Below are 14,536 nucleotides of genomic sequence, written 5' to 3' on the forward strand. Positions count from 1 at the left end.
CCTGGGTGCTTCCACAACCACACCTGGGTGCAGATGGCCCTCAACTTCCTTTCTCAAAGGGCCAGAGAAGTGGCGCCCAGCACCCTGGGCAGAGAGGACACGGGGAAGGAAGGACGGGCAGGAGCCACCCCCAGATGGTTCCATGTGCTTCCTGAGAGCCAGCTGCTGCTCTGGGCCACGCCAGTGACCTTGATAATTCCCTGAAGGGCCTGCGGCTGTGCTTGGATGGTCACAGAGACCTGGGTTACTCTTGGATGTGCTGGCCGGACGCCTCACGGCTAGGTTCATGCCAGAGGTCTCCAGAGCACCTCACAGTAAACAGCAAGGGTTTGGGAGACTTTGGTGTCAGCTCCGGGCTCACGTGGCCTCAGGGTGGTGGTTGCATCGGAGTCTGGGAAGGGATGTCTGTGTCCATGAAGGAAAAGCGCCCAACCCTGGGGAGGGGGCCCGCCCAGACCTGTGGCAGGTGCTTCCTGGACAGAGTGGGCCCTGGGCCTGCAGGGCTGGGAGGCCTCGGCCCGCACTGGGTTAGATGAGTGCAGAAATGGCTAAACAGGGCAGGAGGCCTTTCAGAGCTTGGTCGTCACAGACAGAAGGAGCCGGGGTGGACAGGCCTGGCCCCTCAGCCTCGCAGCTGCACGGAGGGTAGCCTCCGCCAGGGGTCTTCACACAGAGCTCAGTGTAGTCAGCAGAAGGAACTCTCTCTGCAAGGGACAGTGACCTCACCTGCCAGCTCCCTACTGGGGCTTACGTTTGATCCCACTTCCCCCAGTTTCTGTGTCTCCCTCCTGCATGCAGCAGATGCTGCTGATGAGAGAATCTCCAAGACCTAAGGCCAGAGGAAGAGAAGAGGCCGTGAGGTCGTCTTGCCACTGGGATGCACCCACAGTCACGTGTCCTCGTCACACAGAGCAGGCGCACCGGGTCCCTTTGCGGTGCACTTGGCTCCCAGTGTTTTCTTGCCTGTGGCCTGCTCAGCCTCAGGCGCTGTGTGGGGATTTTAACGACACTGGTCGGGGACAGAGCACTGCGCTGGACCCGCAGAGAGGACAGTACGGAGGTGCATGGAGAAGGTGACTCTCGTGCTGGCCATCTCCTTCCCTGACCTGGCCTGTCTCCTGCAGGGGAAATACCAAGGGGGCTTGTCAAGAAGGGACTCTTCTCTGCTCTGTCCCGCACCTCCTCCTGCCCCAGACCTGCCCGTGAGCCAGCTGCACGTCCTCTCTGCTCCCAGGAAGGCCCATACCTGCGCCCGTGGACACAGTGCAGTGTGGACAGTCTCACGTGTCCGAGGCTGGGGGCACCTATTGGACACGTGAGCATGCTTTTTTATTTCTTGGTGTTGGGAGTTGAACCCCGCGACTGGCCGGCAGCGTTCGACCACTGACCACGCCCCAGCCTCCGGACATCTCCAAGTCTCAGCATTTGCTTGCATTGCTTCCGTGAATGCCAACGCGCTTTCTTTGTGATTTCCCTCGCTGCCCTTCCTGAGGGCAAAGGCAGGGTGTCCTTAGCGTCCGTCTGGCTGGAGGCCCAGGTGTGCACTAGAAACTCGATAAATGTTTGCTAAATCCACACATTTGCACAGCTGAGAGACCCATTGAAAGGGGCAGTTTTGCTCTAAGATGTTAATTGTGTGGCTTAATAATGATTTCTATTAATTAGGCTATTAATTTTCCAAACCTAAGCTCTGGGGCCATATGGATATTTCTCCTGTCCTCAAATAAAGCCAACACGTATTGACCTTGGGTTTTGAGAAGGCTCAGGGAGGGAGGGGGACTGAGCTCCCTCTGGGTTAAGCCGCTACAGGGCAGAATCAGGCTCAATAGCCATTAGGAGCCAACGGCTGTGGGCCTACGATTTTATTGGTTTGGGATAAATAACTCAAGAATAAAGAAAATCTTCAGTACATTTTATTTTAGAGCCCCCCACCCGGACTAACCTGTTGAAATAGTGTGACATTTGAAGGAGGGTCTCTGCTTTGTCTGATCAAGGTGAACGCTTACTTGAAGTCAGGAGGACACTAGGTTCCAAACTTCCCTCGCACATCGTGTGCACCCAGGAAAACTGGAATCAAGAACTACGTTGACTCTTGGTGTTTTTTAAAAATAATTTGTGGATAGAGCACCTCTCCCTTCCTGAGCCCACACCTACCCCAAGGGCAGCCGCGCTGGACTCTGATGCCGGATGGGAACAGAGTCCTAAGCGAGGGCCAGGCTCAGTGGCAGCCCCAGCCGGCCACAGGTGTGGGCCACCCAGGCGTGGCTCCCCAGGCCCACACTGCCCTCCCCTTGGCTCAGAGGTGCCAAGGCTGTGCTGACAATAAAGAGGCCCTCCGCCCAGCCAGGCCCGCACCAGGGCATCTCGGGCAGGCAGGGGGGGGGCACCAGTCCCCCGGCAGAGGGCCTCCCCACAGCACTGGCTGAGAAACCAGAACTCACTCAGCAGAAGGAAGGAAACAGCCCCACGCGCAGCCCCGCCCACTCTCTACCCGCCTGGGTGCTGGCCAGGGCCCCGCCGCTGACCCCCAGCCGTTGGGTAGGGCATGCCCCACACCCGTCCTCCGTCCTCCACTGCCCCATTCCCACGGGCAGCTGTGGTTTCCCACCATGTCCAGGTGCAGGGAAGGAGTGGCCACAGGCCACCCCAGGACTGTTATTGAAGCACCGTCTCTGAAGGGTGCTCCCTGGGAGCAGCCTGAGGGAGCTCTGGGCCAGGGAGGCCCGGTCCTCTGGCCTGGAGCGGAATCTCCACAGAAGCTGGGACAAGCAAGGCCTGGTCTGGAGCTGGGCCCCTCTGGACGCTGCCCTCCTCAGCGGAGGCCACGGTGTAATGGGGAGGGCCCCAGGGCAGCAGGAAACAAATTCATCTGTCCTCCAACCTGGCCGCGTCAATCGAAATCTGTGAAACCAGAGCGCAAGGCCTCCTCCGAGACGTGCCTGTGGAAGCCACCTGCAGGCTTCTGGTGGCCAGAGCCAGAGGCGGCTGCCCTCTGCCAGGACTCCCAGCAGCTCTTCCCTGCCCAAGGCCACACTGGCCTGCCTCGCTGGGGAGGGTCTCTGGGCTGCATGCTGCACCCCGAGTGACAGGGTGCCAGCACAGATGCCACCTGGGGCTCAGCCTTGAGGGGTGCAGGTGTCTCCCAGAGCAGAGATCCTGGTGCTGAGGGGCTGCAGCCAGCTTCAGCCTGGGAGCCGCTCGGGCCAGACTGGGCACATGGACACTGCTAGGGTGGGGGCTGCTTGTCCCCTGCCTGGAGCAACCCGGAGGAGGCGGCTCTCTGTGTGTGACTTTCTCCAGAGGAGCGGGTATGGAGTTAAAATTGGATTTCTGCTCAGATTGATTATCTAATGTGATAGAAAAATATACAGTCTGGGAGCAAATTTAGATTTCAGTGAAAAATTAAACTGTTATACCAAGTTGCCCACTGAAGCATTAAATGCATTCTCTATATAATTATATCTGCAGAGAGTGGCGGAGAGGTGGCTGTCACTCCAGCTGCCTCTCTGGAGGCCCTCAGGACACCAGGCACAGATGCCACGCCGCCCGGAAAGCGCGGGGGCGTCCTAATTGATTCGCCTGCCTTTCCTGGGAAGAGCTGTCCCCTGCCTGCGGGTGTGGGACCGGCCAGGGAACGCCCTTCCTCAGCGCCTCGTGGGCGGTGGCATAGACGGCTGGGCTAGCAGGGAGAGCGGGACAAGTCCTGTGTTCCTGGGGGGCCCAGTCCTCGGCTGGACCCCAGGAGACCTGCAGGCAGAGAGGCCTTCCTGGGGAGCTGAGGCACCTCTTCCCCGGCAGAGGCTTCTGAAAATCAGACCCTTCCCTCCAGCCTGCGGACGCCCCTGATCTGTCACAGCAGCCATTAGCAGTACAGTAATGAGGTCCCCCAGGCCAGGGGTGCAGGATCAATAGCGGAGATGAGCTGATGTAATTGGGCTGGCTTCTCCTCCCCCACCGTCACGTTAGGTGAAGGACCCTCCCACGAGTCCCTGTCTCCGCCAGGGTCTTCTGTGCCTGTCTGGGGACCCCGGCCCTGCCAGCCGCCCACACCCATTCCTCAAACCAGATTGGGCTAGACGTGTCTTCCCAGAGGTAAATAAATACACGGAAGAAAATTCATAGAATAATCACGCTTGACCCCGCTGCGGGGGACCATGAGGGAAGGGGGCTGGGGGCTTCCTGGAAGGCCACCCGACCCACAGGGAGGGCCCAGCCACACCCAGGACATGACCCCAGGCCACTCCTGGCAGGGCTTCCTCCGACCTGCAGGATGAGCACTGCTGCTGGCACCTCCAGAACGTCCTGCCGCGGGAGGAACGGGGTGCCCAGCGACCAGACCCACCTGCTCGCCGCTGGGCAGTGGGGCCTTCCTCGCCACAATCACCATTGACTTCCGGGAGCAACAGAGACTCTTGATACTGTCGAGAACTGAGCTGCAAGCTCCAGTTGACCTGGGAGGGAGCCACTGTCCTCAGGGACACAGCGGTGACAAGGTGACATGCCGCGATCCCTTCTGGTGCTTGGAGGCAATTAGCCCTGAGAAGGGCCTTTTCTTTCCTTCTCTTGCTAATTGTTTGCCAGACAAACTGCCCTGATTGGGGGTCACCGGGACTCACAATCCCCAGGAGCTCTCAAGAGTTCGCCTCCTTGTGACAACCTCCCCAGGAGAGCCAAGTCTGCCAGGACCCGGCGGATGCGGACCTGCTGGCAGGACCGAAGGCCGTGCAGTCTGGCCTGTGTCCGAGAGCCATCAGGCTGCGCAGGCCACAGCAGCCCAGCTCCTGAGCTCCCGGTGGCCAGGGCTGGGCTGGGCTGAAACACGAGTCCTGGCCACAGCGGCTGCTCCCCATGACCCCACTCCTGCTCACTGCTTTATCCAAGTGCACCCAGTCCTGTCCCAGTCACTGTCCCCAGAGGAGGAGAACCCACAGGACTTATGTGAATGGAGACGACAACTGCAATGGGGGAGGCTGGGAAGTCCCGTGACCTGCCTCTCACACAGAGACCCAGAAACAGTGGGGTAGGATCACAGTGAGTCCAGAGGCCCGAGGAGCAGGACAGAGGCACTGTGAGCCTGTCCCCGCAGGAGGAGGTGAGCCGGGCAGGCTGCTCTTCCTCGGCCTCTTGCCCTACTCAGCTCCTCAAAGCTCTAGATGACACCATCCACATTGGGGCCACCGATTCCAACGCTGGTCTCTTCTCGACACACCCCCAGGTGCCCCTGGACGAAGGTCCACCCCGCTGTCTGGGCAGCTCGCGTCTGATTACATTGACCCAAAGGAGCTGTCGGGGCCTCCTGCTGGGAGGGTGGCCCTGATGCGGTGGTGTGGCAGGGACAACACGGAGCCAGCCTGCGGCAGCCGGAACCTCAAACTTTGTGGGCCTTTCTATCACGTGGCCACGTAGTGTCCGGGAGGCCACATGCCCCTGCATGGGGTCCCCCCTGCACCTGGCTCTTCCACGCGTAGCACCTCCAATGCTCATGGTGGTCCTCTCCCACCTGAGCCCTGCTGCAGGGCCAACCTCAGCTCCTTCCTGAGTGTCCCCCCCACTCCGGGTGCTGGCTGGGTGCTGCTGGGTGCTGGTCCTGCCACCTTTGAAGCTCCTCCTCCCCCAGCCAACAGCTGGGACAGAGACCAGGCTGACTACCTAGCAAGGGCACCGGAGCTGTGGCCTCCCGGGGTGGCCGTGGTGTGCCAATCCATGGCTGTGTGGCGACCAGCAGGTGAGGCGATGGTGTGCTCTCGAGGCCAGTCTCTAAGGCTCCCCAGGGCTGCACAGCTGCAGGGCCTCAACGCCCCTAATCTCCACACAGCTCCTTGGGGCCCTCAGCTGGCCTCAGAGTAACGGCTTGCAGAACTGGAGGTCTGGCTGCCCCTCCCTGAGCAGAGGGGAACGGGAACACTCCTGTGGACAGGCACAGGCCTTCCAACACCCAGATGCCGCCAAGGGACACCTGTGCTCCCCAAGTCCCTGCCCCCGCAAACCACCCAGGCTCACCACGCCTCCCAGGAGCCCACCGGAAACTCTCCTGAGTGGCCACAGGCTCACAGAGCAGGACAGACAGACCCCGGTCTGCCTCCCTGGAGAGAGGAGGAGTCGGTCCCCTGCTGAGTGTCACCTCGGACCCCGAGACAGTGTGTGCACCCCTGTCCCACTGGGGAGGGATGAGTGACCCCACCAGCACTGGCTGGGGAGAAAGCCCCTGCCCCCGGCCTCCTGGAAGCACAAGCTGAGGAAAGCCTGGACCAGCCCCCAGCTCATCCCCCAGAGCCGCTGTCACCACAGTCTGACCAGCGGCTGTGTGCCCAGCCTTCCCAGGGCAGCCTGATGGGCAGGGAGCCCCCTCGAGCCTCCACCTGCTCTGCACACTGCGTCACACCGGCAGCCACGGGAGCGGGAGGAGCTGGCAGGCCTTACCCCACGAGAGGTGTCCTCACAGACACGGGCAGCCAGGCTCCGCCACCAGTGGTCCCCAGTCAGGCCCCCACGTGACAGAGAGAGAGGGAGGAAGGGCGGCGGGAGGACAGGGGAGGGAGAGGAAGGGGAGAGAAGAAAGATGGTGCGAGGGCGATGGCCCCAGGGAAGGTAAGATGGACAGCAGGCAGCAGAGAACCACGGGCTGCCCACGCCAGCCTTCCTGCCTCCCCCTTCCTCCCTCCATCTCTCTCTTCTTCCTCCCTCCTCCCTCCTCCCTTCCTCCCTCCCCCTTCCTCCCTCCCCCTTTCTCCCTCCCCCTTCCTCCCTCCATCTCTCTCTTCTTCCTCCCTCCTCCCTCCTCCCTTCCTCCCTCCTCCCTTCCTCCCTCCATCTCTCTCTTCTTCCTCCCTCCTCCCTCCTCCCTTCCTCCCTCCTCCCTTCCTCCCTCCTCCCTTCCTCCCTCCATCTCTTCTTCCTCCCTCCCCCTTTCTCCCTCCCCCTTCCTCCCTCCATCTCTCTCTTCTTCCTCCCTCCTCCCTCCTCCCTTCCTCCCTCCTCCCTTCCTCCCTCCATCTCTCTCTTCTTCCTCCCTCCTCCCTCCTCCCTTCCTCCCTCCTCCCTTCCTCCCTCCTCCCTTCCTCCCTCCATCTCTTCTTCCTCCCTCCTCCCTTTCTCCCTCCTCCCTTCCTCCCTCCTCCCTTCCTCCCTCCATCTCTTCTTCCTCCCTCCTCCCTTCCTCCCTCCCCCTTCCTCCCTCCATCTCTCTCTTCTTCCTCCCTCCTCCCTCCTCCCTTCCTCCCTCCTCCCTTCCTCCCTCCCCCTTCCTCCCTCCATCTCTCTCTTCTTCCTCCCTCCTCCCTTTCTCCCTCCTCCCTTCCTCCCTCCTCCCTTCCTCCCTCCATCTTGCTGGGAGCCATTAGCCAAGTAGGTATGACAATTTCCTTGCCAGCGTACCCCATGTTGCAGTGACATTGAATGTACGTGACCTTGCTCAAGGACCAAGGCAGATTAGGGTGTTCCCGGTTTTAAGATAATCTTGTTTAGGGCGTTCCCAGTTTAGGTTCCAGGTTTAAGGTTTAAGATTATTCCTGCTGGGAATAGGGCGTATCCTGCTGCCTGAGTTCCCCTTGAGTTCTCACGGGATTCAGACAGTATATTTTGGAGATAGAAGCCCAGTGGAGGTGAATTTGGGAGAGAAGGTGGATTTGGGAAGAGAACGTGGATTTCCCCAGAACATGATTGTAGACGGCTGGTGTGAGTTCGGGAATAAAGAGTTGCTGTTTGAATCTACAAGCTGTGTGGTGGCTCATGATTGTGTGCCCAGCCAGACTGCGGCATTTGGTGGCCCGTGCGGGGAACTTCTGAAGCTTGGAGGTAAGTGAAATTGCTCGCCCTGAGGAAGAGCGAAAGAATGGGTGACCAACTCAAAAAACAATGTGTTATTGTTTTGATTTATCTTGTTTTTGTTTCAAGCTGCCTATCCCTAGAAATTTCTCAGGCAAACTGGAAAAAATGGTTGACTAAAGGTTTGAAGTTTGTCGGCCCTGAGGAAGAGAAAATTGATACAACGATTTTTTATTCCGTTTTTGTTTCATTCAGTTTCGGCTTTGTTTTGTGCTATCTTATTGGGTTGCGTTATCTTTATAGTAGATTAGAAATTAGTAAAAAACAAACCGAAAAGATGTTAAGTAAATTGTTAGAGGTTCAGACCATGGAGAAAGACATTTTAGATCAAGCAAAAGAGAAGGTCTCTCGAGCTAGTCAGACAGAGGAAGAAAATTTAAAGGAAAAGGGGTTGTTAGGAAAAAGGCCACAACAGGAGGCTTTTAGTAACTCCGTTTTATCACAAGAGGGCGTAATTCAACCAACAGCCCCACCGATGGAGACAGCTGAGTGGCCCTCAAACCCCGTAGTTGATAAATGGGATCCTGAGACAGGACCTCAAAGATTAGCATGCCCTGTACTTGAACAGGCAGGAGGGCAGCGAATTCACCGTGCTTTAGATTTTAAAACAGTGAAGCAGTTGAAGGAGGCTGTAACAACCTACGGGCCACAAGCTCCCTTCACGGTAAGCATGGTTGAGTCCATTACTAACTTGGACATGACGCCAGCAGATTGGGCTAGCATGTGTAAATCTGTACTAAATGGAGGACAATATTTGTTATGGAAGGTTGCCAATGAGGAATTTTGCACGGAGACAGCTAGGCGAAATGCAGCAGCCGGTTACCCTCAAAGAAATCTAGATATGTTGTTATGAAAAGGACCTTATGAGGGTCAACGGCAACAAATTGAATATGATCCTGCTATATATGCACAAATTGCTGCAGACGCAGTTAGGGCATGGAAGACTTTACAAGGACATGGAGATTTACAAGGTCAGCTATCTAAGGTAATACAGAGAGTTAATGAACCTTACGCTGACTTTGTAGATAGGCTAATTCAAACGGCTGCCAAAATTTTTGGGGATACAGAACAAGCAATGCCATTAATAAAACAACTGGCTTATGACCAAGCAAATCGTTGCTGCAGAGAGGTTATTAGACCATGGAGACATGAAGATTTAAACACATATATTAAATTATGTAGAGATATTAATGAACAAGGGCAAGTCTTGGCAGCTGCAGTACAACAGGCTTTAGATGCCAGGCCAAAAACATGCTATGATTGTGAACAAACAGGACATTTTAAAAGGAATTGCCCCATAGGAGGAGGGTTTAACAAAAGTAGGTATCAAAGGAATAGAATACCAGGTATTTGCCCACGATGCCGTAGAGGGAGACATTGGGCTAATGAATGCCGTTCTCAAACCACCATAGAAGGTACTCCCTTATCAAAAAACGGACAAAGACCAGGTATTTATCCAAGATATCGTGGAGAAAGGCATCAGGCTCCATTGCCAAAAAACGGACAGGGGGGCCCAATGCTCCGGGGCCCACAACCACAAATATACGGGGCAGTGGAGGATCCCAGCAACACCATCAGGGTAGTGCCCAGGACACATTGTCCATTAAATCCCTCATCAGACAAACCCGAGGGAGCGCAGGGTTGGACATCTGTGCCTCTGCCAGAGCAGTATTAACTCCAGAGATGGGAGTTCAAATCATTCCCACAGGAGTAAAAGGACCTCTTCCCCAAGGAACAGTAGGCTTATTACTGGGACGTAGTTCATCTACATTAAAAGGACTTATGATAAGTCCTGGGGTAATTGATCCCGATTATGTAGGTGAAATAAAAATTATAGCTAGTTCTCCAAGAGGTATATCAGTAATTTCACCTGGAGATAGAATAGCACAGTTGTTAATAATACCCAGCCTACATAATAAATTTCCTAGTCATAGTGTAGAAAGAGGTTCCAGGGGATTAGGCTCCACAGGTGTAGATTGGGCTATGTTGTCTTTAAATTTAGATTCTCGCCCAATGCTAAAACTAAATATTCAGGGTCATGAGTTTAATGGGCTACTGGACACAGGAGCTGACCTTAGCATCATATCTCGTCAAGAATGGCCAAAACATTGGCCATTACAACAAGCCACTCAAACGCTTCGAGGCCTAGGAGTGGCGACTAATCCCCATAGAAGTTCTATGATATTAGATTGGAAGGATCCTGAAGGATGTGAAGGAACTATACAGCCATATGTATTGGATCATCTTCCTATAAATTTATGGGGACGAGATGTCCTAGATCAATTAGGTTTGACGTTAACAAATAACATCAATCCTAATGCGCCCACTACTAGGGCTAGACAAGGCTTTAGGAAAGAAAAAAGATTAGGAAAACAAGGGCAAGGTATAGCAGCACCAGTACAAATAGATCAAGGAACAGACAGACATGGGTTGGATTTTCAGAAAGGGCCACTGAGACAATCAAAATTACTTGGAAATCAGAAAGACCAGTGTGGGTTCCTCAGTGGCCCCTGACTAAAGAAAAGACACAAGTAGCCCATGATCTGGTCAAACAACAATTAGCGGAAGGACATATACAACCTTCCATATCTCCCCATAATACTCCCATTTTTGTCATCAAAAAGAAGTCTGGTAAATGGAGATTATTGCAAGATTTAAGAGCCATTAATAATGAGATGGTTGTTATGGGACCTGCTCAATCAGGGATTCCTCAATTGTCTGCTTTGCCAAAAACCTGGCATGTTTTAGCTATAGATATTAAAGATTGTTTTTTTTCAATTCCAATTCATCCCAAGGATAGTCCACGTTTTGCATTTACTATCCCTGCATTAAATCATGAAGGTCCTGATCAGAGATATGAATGGAAAGTACTCCCTCAAGGGATGGCTAACAGTCCAACTATGTGTCAAATATATGTTAACAAAGCAATCCAGCCACTTAGAAATCAAAATCCTGAACTACAAATATTTCACTATATGGATGATGTATTATTGGCACATAAAGATAAAAACATATTGCTGGAATGTTATGCCACACTTACAAACTTATTAAAAAATTATAATCTAGAGATAGCAATAGATAAAGTACAATTAAATTTTCCAATTAATTATTTAGGAGTTCTATTATCCTCAACCATGGTCCGTCCACCAAAAATTCAAATACGAGTAGATCAACTCAAATCACTTAACGACTTTCAAAAGTTATTGGGAGACATAAATTGGATAAGGCCTTATCTAGGTATACCAACAGGAGAGTTGGGACCTTTATTTGATATTCTAAAAGGTCCATCAGATCCAAATTCACCCCGCATGTTAACTCCTAAAGCAAGAAAGGCATTAAAAATTATTGAAACATATATGGAAAACATACACTTGGATAGAATTGATACAAGTTTGCCTTTATTATTTATTGTACTACCAACAAAAAATATTCCTACAGGAGTATTTTGGCAAGAAGGTCCATTATTGTGGATACATTTATCTTATTCTCCTAACACGATTCTTACTAGGTATCCTGAGGCTGTAGGACAATTAATACTCAAAGGAATAAAAGCAGCGAAGGGAGTGTTTGGAATTTCTCCCAATAAAATTATTACTCCATATACTATGGATCAAATTGATGAGTTAGCTAATGAGTTAAATACTTGGGCAATAATCATGTGTAAATCTAATGTTTCATTTGATAATCATTTACCATCTAATCCTTTGTTGTCTTTTTGGTCTAAGCATCCTGTAGTTTTTCCTAAAATGACAAGAAAAACACCTATCATGAATGCTCCAAATATATTCACTGATGGGTCTAATAATGGTACAGCAGCAGTAGTTACCCCAGATCGAACTTTTACATTTTTAGTACCAAAACAATCAGCTCAAAAGGTAGAGCTTAATGCAGTTTTACAAGCTTTTTGATGTTTAAAGATTCTGTATTTAATTTATTTTCTGATAGTCAGTATGTAGTTAATGCTATAGTATCTCTTGAAGATGCTGGTAGGATTTCCCCTTCTTCTACTGTTTTCTCTTTGTTTTCCACTATACAAAGTCTAATCTGGGACAGAAAAGATCCATTCTTTATAGGACATATTAGGGCACATACAGGATTGCCTGGAGCCCTTAGTTTAGGCAATGATTTAGCAGATAAAACTACACATGACATACATATTTTCTCTACATTTGAAGAAGCTACAAATTTTCATAAAAGGTTTCATGTTAATGCTAATACTTTACAAAAGCGTTTTAAAATAACTAAGGAACAAGCCAGACATATAATAAAACAATGTCAAAATTGTGTGACATTTTTACCACAAGTTAATCTTGGAGTCAATCCTAGAGGACTGATACCTAACCATATTTGGCAGATGGACGTCACACACTTGCCAGAATTTGGAAAATTAAAATATTTACACGTTACAGTCGATACTTCTTCTGGATTTTTGATGGGCTCCCTTCATGCCGGAGAAAAAACTAAAGATGTTATAGCTCATTGCTTACAAAATTTTGCCACTGTGGGCGTTCCTAAACAGTTAAAAACCGATAATGGTCCTGGCTATACCTCTACCTCTTTTAAACAATTTTGCTCATCATTTGGTGTTACTCATATAACAGGAATCCCATACAATCCACAGGGACAAGGCATAGTTGAAAGAGCTCATCAAACTATTAAAACATACTTATTAAAGCAAAAAGAGGGAATTGGAAGGGGGTATATATCCCCCAAAGATAAACTTAAAATAACGCTTTTTACTCTAAACTTTTTAAATTTGGATTCATCAGGACTTAGTGCTGCGGAAAGGCATATGTATCCAAAAAATGTACATAAGCCTAAAGTACTTTGGAAAGATATTCTAACAGGACAATGGAAAGGTCCTGACCCAGTGATTGTCTGGAGTCGGGGGTCTGTTTGTGTTTTTCCACAGGGAGAACAGCAGCCCATTTGGATTCCAGAGAGATTAACTAAAACAGTTTCTACAGATCGAAAAGAAGATGATTTGACTCAAATCCATAACAGCTGATATCCAGAACTCCAGCTTGGCCATTCTTACATCTGCGACAGTGATTAACCAGGATGCTTTTTTCAATAGCTATTTTATTATTGCATTTTTCCACATCATAAGGTTCTATTTTTATTTTTTGAGCTCATACAAACCTAGGTTAATGTTTTTCTGATCAGTTTTATTTTTTGACTGTGGAGTTTTTAAACATTGCAATGGAGATTTCACCTAGGTAAAGCTACAAGGCCTTTACTATTTTCTTATGTGTTGTACGTTTGTGTACACTCTTGTGTTTTGTGTTGTATGTCTGTATGTGCGTATGTCCATATTTCTTATATGAGGAGCGCTCATGAAAAAATGGATCCGAATTATTATTATTTTTTTATTCACGTGATTTAAATGGTTTAATTTAAATTATGTAAACAGCTGTTAAGGATTGTTTTTAAAGGTGGTTAACAGATCTGTTTGTTTACTAGTTTAAATTAGGTAAAAGGCTGTTAAGGATTGTTTTTAAAGTAGGTTAACAGATCTGTTTGTTTACTTTCACCTTTCCTTTTCATTATATTTAATAATTCTTTTCAGGATAATGTCTCTTTAGCATCATTGCCAGAATTCCTATCTCCATCCCAGTGCCGGTGAAGAACTCAACAAGTAATGCTCAATCAAAGAGTCAACTTACTTTGGGAGGAAACGGATTTTGGGAGGAAATGGACATATTGATAGATTCCTCTGCTTTGAACTGCTTGCAGAACTTGCCTGGACTATGTAACTATCGTTTGGTGCAGCGAATTGTGGTAATGCTGGCATATCTTTGCTGATGGTGTCACTAGTGATGCAATTTTTATTTCCTTGCCAGCGCACCCCATGTTAATTGTGGTAGTGCTGACATATCTTTGCTGATGGTGTCACCAGTGATGCAATTTTTCCCAAGGAGCCGTCAATTGGCTTGGTGTCGTGGCATTTCTGTATCCTCCTCCCTTCTGCTAGTGATGGTCTAAAATTTGGGGGCCAATGGCTTATGCTGGACCAGTAGTCAGTGACGGGTATGATTCAATTGCAGTGGTATCAACCTAAGACAGGAGGCTGACGCCTAAAGGTCAGTTTTCCGATGACGGGTAAGAACCATATGTTGAATTGGACAACCTACCAGGCACGGTCCTTAAGCCACATTGCTTGTTGTTTAATTAATCAGAAGGGGGGAGATGCTGGGAGCCATTAGCCAAGTAGGTATGACAATTTCCTTGCCAGCGTACCCCATGTTGCAGTGACATTGAATGTACGTGACCTTGCTCAAGGACCAAGGCAGATTAGGGTGTTCCCGGTTTTAAGATAATCTTGTTTAGGGCGTTCCCAGTTTAGGTTCCAGGTTTAAGGTTTAAGATTATTCCTGCTGGGAATAGGGCGTATCCTGCTGCCTGAGTTCCCCTTGAGTTCTCACGGGATTCAGACAGTATATTTTGGAGATAGAAGCCCAGTGGAGGTGAATTTGGGAGAGAAGGTGGATTTGGGAAGAGAACGTGGATTTCCCCAGAACATGATTGTAGACGGCTGGTGTGAGTTCGGGAATAAAGAGTTGCTGTTTGAATCTACAAGCTGTGTGGTGGCTCATGATTGTGTGCCCAGCCAGACTGCGGCACCATCTCTTCTTCCTCCCTCCTCCCTTCTTCCCTCCTCCCTCCTCCCTTCCTCCCTCCATTTTTCTCTTCTTCCTCCCTCCTCCCTTTC

At 50.6% G+C, this 14,536-nt stretch overlaps 1 long non-coding RNA gene across 1 annotated transcript in view; it reads left to right on the top strand.

The window, feature by feature from the left end:
- LOC131424155 (uncharacterized) overlaps positions 1–7,713 on the top strand; it is a 178,575-nt gene extending 170,862 nt beyond the window's left edge. The window contains exon 2 of the long non-coding RNA XR_009226712.1: positions 7,602–7,713. This is a non-coding gene — a long non-coding RNA (uncharacterized LOC131424155). The remainder of the gene's footprint in view (positions 1–7,601) is intronic.
- Positions 7,714–14,536: the final 6,823 nt, after the last annotated feature.

This window comes from Marmota monax, unplaced genomic scaffold (assembly GCF_021218885.2).
Source record: "Marmota monax isolate L192 unplaced genomic scaffold, Marmota_monax_Labrador192_F-V1.1 WCK01_AAM20220418_F8-fsc00234, whole genome shotgun sequence".
Taxonomy (NCBI): domain Eukaryota; kingdom Metazoa; phylum Chordata; class Mammalia; order Rodentia; family Sciuridae; genus Marmota; species Marmota monax.